The following is a 6,000-nucleotide window of genomic DNA, read 5'->3' on the forward strand; positions in this document are numbered from 1 at the left end:
GTCACTTAATAAGTGGCAAGAATTAGGATGTTAAGTGTTCTCACCCCCAGGTCAGTGCCCATCCCTCCAAACAGGGCTGCTCAGTACCAACGTGTGTTAATATATTGCACTTGGATAAGTCTATCTGGATAGTGTCTGCAGCTTACAAAGCTTTTTCACACACAGCATTCTTGTTTAGTCTGTGTGACAGTGATATAAAGGGTGATATTTATTTCCCATTATAGCAAGGAAAATTGAGGCGAGAGCAAACATTTATTCAACACTTTTGTACACCTGACACTGTGCTAAGTGCTTTGCATGCACTACTTAATTTCCTGTTAACGATAACCCTAAAACAGTTCTTCCAGTTTCTAGCACCATCTTACCTTGTGCAAGGTACTGTGCTAGATATTTCAAGAGAAATATAACAGTCCTGTTTTCAAGGTGCTTCTCCAAAATCAAAAATATTTGGTTCCAAATTTCCCTGACTGGCTCTTAGAAGAGAATAAGCCAAAGAGAGGTAAGTCAACCTATCCCCTTAGATATTAACAGTCTTAGGAGAGAGAGAAGGTTTGTTCAACCTGTAATTATTAAGCACTAGCTATGGAGCAAGCACTGAGAGTAAAGGACTGGAAGAGACAAATAATGGGCGTTCAACCTTACATTCCAGTACAACATGCAGAAAACTTGTTCTGTAAATATTTTAGGCTTTGTGGGCCATGCACAACTACTCAACTCAGCAGTTGTAGTCTAAAAGAAGGCATAGGCAAAACCTAAACAAATGAGCATTGCTAGTTCCAACTTTATGGACACTGAAATTCCAATTTCACATAATTTTCATGTGTCAAAAAATATGCTTTTAAAAATGCAGCTTTTTCAAACACTTAAATATGTAAAAGCCATTCTTAGATCATGGGCCAGACAAAAACAAATGGTGGTCCATGGGCCATAGTTTGCCTGCCCTTGTTCAAGTGGGAGAAACAGACACTAAGCAAAGTGGTGACAGACAGTGATAACTAGGTGCGACGAAATGAGTGGACATTTAAGTTGAGGGCTAGGACTCAGAATGAGTCCACCTTCTGCAGAGATGGAGGAAGGGTATTTTAGGAAGAAGGGAGAGCAAGTGGGAAGCCCCTCAGGCAGGAAAGGACTCAGCAATTTGTAGGAAGAGAAAGGCCACTAGTATGTCTGAGCCTTGGTGGGCATCAGGACAAAGGGGAAGATGAGATGGGATGAGGTTGAAGAGAGAGGCAAGAGCCCAGACTCTAAAGTATTGTGTGGCCATGGTAGAAGTTTAATTTGACTGTAAGCATAATGAGAAGCTATTGAAAGGTTTTAAGCAGGGAAGTGACACAATTGATTTACTATTTAAAAAAAATAATCACTGCGGCTACTGAGATGAGAATGGATTGGAAAGGTGTGAGATGGAAGTAGATGACTATTGCAATAATCCAGGGGAGAAATGTCTTAGTTCCTCCTTGAGTAGTGTTGGCAATAAAGAGAAGTGGATGGATGCAAGAGGGGTACTCAGGAGATAGACATGACATATAATTTGTTGGTGGATCAAATACAATGTGTTAATATGGATCCCCTGAGAAGCAAACAATATTATCAGATTAGACATGTGAGAGATTTATTGAAGGGAACACCTGTGAGGTAATAACAGGGAAGCATCTGAGGGGAATTAGGAAAGACATTAGACAGTTTCAACCCTTGTGGAGAACAGGAAAGGAAAAGTAGGAAAAGTTGTAGATATGATACAGTTCTGAGAAAGTTTCAGCACAGCCAGTGGAAAGCCTTCAAGCCAAAGTCCCCCATATCAGAAGAGTTCTGTGTCTCCCAGGAATGGGCCTGCCTTAAATCCCTCTGCTCAGTTGCTGGCTGGGAGCAGTCAGTGGGCAGTGCAGCCTGGTGATAAATTTCAAAGGACAGCAGCTGAGGCATCAGTCAACAATGCTCCCTGCAATTGGAGGTCTGAGAAGTGCATTTTCATGGCTGCGATATATGGGATTTAAGGGAAAGGGAAAAATGTAGGAATATCTCTAAATTGTTAATTTGAACAATGGGATAATAGTGAGTTTACCGAGTCAGTGAATTATGGGAGAGGAATAGGTTTGAGGGAAGAAATCAGAAGCTGTGTTTTGGACTACTAAGATTCAGATGCTTTTCAGACATTCAGGTAGAGAGATCAATTAGCAATTGAATAAATCTGGAGCTCAGGGGTAAAATTCTGTGTTGAAGGTGGATATTTGGAAAGCATAAGCATTTAAAGCTATGAGAGTGAATGAAACCATCTGCAGAAAGGGCAGATAAATGAGAAGAGACAACATGAAGCATTGACTTCAGCATTTAGAAGTCAGGCTTACAAGGAAGAGCCAAGAGGAAGGAGGGGAGTCAGGATTGTATGGAGTTACAGGAACCAAGAGAGCAAAGTGTCATTCATGTCAAATGCCACTGAGAAATCAAGGGTCCATCATATTTGGTATTGTGGGAGTTCTAGGTGACCTTGACAAGAGCAGTTTCAATGTTGTGGTGAGGACGCAAACCAGCCAAAAATGGGCTGGAGAGTGAATGGGAGATGGAAGGCTGGATGTAACCCTTTAGAGAAGACTTTGTTGTAAATAGAAGTAGAGAAGTGAAGCTGTAGTGAAGGTAGGATAAGAGTCAAGAAAAGGAATTTTAGGATGAGAGTCATTCCAGCAGGTTATGCTGATGGAAATGATTCAGTAGATAGGCAGAGATTGGTGAGGCAGGAAGGGGAGGGAGGGGACAACCGAAGAAATGAAATACTTGGCAAAGCAAAAGGGTGTTGGAGCCAAAGCACAAATTAAGCAATTTTCATTTGACAAGAGCAGGGGTAGGAGGTAAAACACAGACGACAGATTTAAGTTCAAGTAAGTTGTAGATTTCACAGAGGAGAGATGAGAAAAGTCTGACCAAATGGCTTCTGCATTCTCTATTTAGTCTAAAGCAAGGTCAAAGGCTGAGAGTAAAGGAGATGAGGAGTGGAAAAGGTGTGAAGAAGGAGCGTAAGGTATGAATTGTTTATCTTGGGAACTGAAAAGCAAACTTTCTATAGAAACTTGGTAGGATTGCTAAGAAGGGATGAGTGTCCACTTGAAGATTGTAATCATTATAACATGGATGACAAGCTAGTCATCCCAGTTATATGACTTTTATCCAGCAACATTCAGCAACTTCAGTACAGGTGCTGAGAAAGTAGATAACCCTGGGCTCAGCCAGAGTTGGGATTTAGCCAGGTAGTATGACACAAGGATTGGTTACCATGATGGATCATTGATTCTAAGATGGGTAAAGAGGGAAGTATATGAATGTGGTGATGCATAGTGAAAAGGTAGTGAGATTAATGGATTTGAGATCTCAATGGAGTTGAGGAATTTTTCAAATAGGAATACTAGAGTAAGTGAGCTAGAAGAATTGAAGGCAGTGGTCAGAGAGTATACTTGAATTCAAGATGCCAGAAGTCATGCAATGAATGTAGTGCCAAGGCTCTGGGCTGAGATGGGGTGGAAAGAAAGTTAGCAGAGAAGAAAATTGTAAATAAATGGCAAGCCGGGTTGTAAGATGGGTTATGTAATGCCAAGGCTCTGGGCTGAGATGGGGTGGAAACAAAGTTAGTGGAGGTGAAAATTGTAAAGAAATGGCAAGCTAGGTTGTAAGATGGATTATCACCATAAATAAATACAAAGTCAACAAGAATGAGTTGGCATAGAGAGAAAGATGATGAAACGGAAGCCATCGTTACCAATAACTGATCATCAAAAGAGTTGTAGAAAACTGCATTGAGGAAAGAAGGAGAGATCCTCTGTCCTGATGTATACATATAGTTAAAATTACCTAGGGCTTAGAAAGACAAAGAAGGAAAAGTGTTTGGAAGCACTATTGAGAGAAAACGAAACGCCAGCTCCACCTCCTGATTCTGGAATATGGGGGGAGTGGAAGAAAAAGTAGTCTCCACCCAAGAAGTCTACAGTGGAAGCAGGACCTCTAAGAACAGACAACTTTCAGTTAAAAAAAAAATTAAGCAATAGTAACATTTTAGCCAGGTGTGGTGGCATGTGGCTATAATCCCAGCTACCCAGGAGGCTGAGGCAGGAGAATCGCTTGAACCCAGGAGGTGGAGGTTGTAGTGAGCCAAGATCACACCACTGCACTCCAGCCTGGGCAACAGAGCAAAAGAAAAAAAAAGAAGAGGAAGAAAGAAGCGATGGTAACATTTAAAAGTGAATTTTAAAGGGCTCTGTGGAGATGTTTGGAAGCAATGGGAACAGTGGAGAATTGGCTTATAATAGTGGACATATCAGAAGTATGAGGATGAGGGCCCCAGGTAACAGTGGACAACTTGGGGAATTGGGACTGCTGGGGTGATTATAGAACACAGGGTCTAGACATAATGAGAAAAGTCCTAATGGTCTATTAATGCAAGGTTCAAGCAAAGGCCAAATATTTAACTCAATAGCATTGGTATAACCCCACTTTCTGACTGCTTTCAATTGTATGGTGGACTGAGGGCAGGGAGGGTCTTATGTGGAACTGAAGCATCAGGAAAATCCTCGGGTGACTACTCCCTCCTGCAGCTGTCCTGGAAGGAAAGAACAATCCTAGCTCTGGTGCACAGAAGGTTGAAGGGAAGGGGGTAAAAAAAGCAGTATATAACTCAGAACCTGAGTCACACACCTGATTAGACTTGAGACTGCCCTCCTTTTCTGGCACTCTTTAAGGTGGGAAAGATAGGTACTTGTCATGGTAAAGGAGAAGCAAATAACTTTGCGACTGTCCTCCAGGAAAAGATTCCCAAACCATAAACGCATTCCTCCTTCAAACCCAGGAGAATGTATTGGAGAATGAAGGGTCTGGCTGCTTCTTTGTTCACAAAGGCTAGATAAGTTGGGATGTTTTTCTTTTTGCAATGCCTGGTGCAGAGTGTGCAGTTCCACCAAGATAACACTGACAGGACAATTTCTGAGCAGCCAGGCAATAGCAGCTATAGCTGCATAAATCTGAATTTCCCAATTCATTCTCTGAAAACCACACTACAGAACAATAAAAAAGATCAAACAAAACTGCAGGAAATGCATGCCACCTGCATAACTAAAAGAGAATGTTCAAATTTCAGTATACCTGTAAGTAGGAAGTAAACATCCAGTCTCAAGTAGCTGTGTCTCAAGATCTTGCCATAAACTTTCACAGAGATACAGTTCTGAGAAAGAGATACAGAGCAGCCTGGAGAAAGTGAATAGAAGAGAGAAGAGGAGAGCCATTGACAGGCCTGTGATTGATCTAAGAAAACCAGAAAAAAGAGAAAGTCCATTGTATGTGCTAACATACTGGAAAAGATTCCTAGGAGATAAAACCACTTGCTATATATGTTTTCTTAAAGTGCGCATGATTCATGGGAACAGTCTATGAAATGCATTGCTTCTGGAGGTACAGAAGGTAAAAAAGATAGAGAGGCACCCTTTGAATCTAAATGAAGAGGAAAATAAGTAAAAAGAAATTTTAGTGCCAAGTAAATGAGTTTCAAAACTTTTGTTTTGTTTTGTTTTGTTTTGCTCTGTTGTCCAAGCTGGAGTGCAATGGCACAATCTCAGCTCACTGGAACCTCCGCCTCCTGTGTTCAAGGGATTCTCCTGTCTCAACCTCCCAAGTAGCTGGGATTACAGGCATGCACCACCATGCCTGGCTAATTTTTTGTATTTTTAGTAGAGATGGGGTTTCACCATGTTGGCTAGGCTGGTCTCGAACTCCTGACCTCAAGTAATCCATCCGCCTCAGCCTCCAAAGTGCTGGGATTGCAGGTGTGAGCCACTGCGCCGGGCCTCAAAGCTTTAAAAATATGCAATCTTTAGCTACATACACATGCATGTGCATGCATGTACACATGCAGAAGCCATCCATTGACAAACTGTATTTCACTGCAGAAGAGAATACCCTTGAACTTGAAATCTCATAAACCATATCAAATCTTTGAAATGAACAGATGATGTATTATTCAAGGTT

This window comes from Pan paniscus, chromosome 13 (assembly GCF_029289425.2).
Source record: "Pan paniscus chromosome 13, NHGRI_mPanPan1-v2.0_pri, whole genome shotgun sequence".
In the NCBI taxonomy this organism is placed as follows: domain Eukaryota; kingdom Metazoa; phylum Chordata; class Mammalia; order Primates; family Hominidae; genus Pan; species Pan paniscus.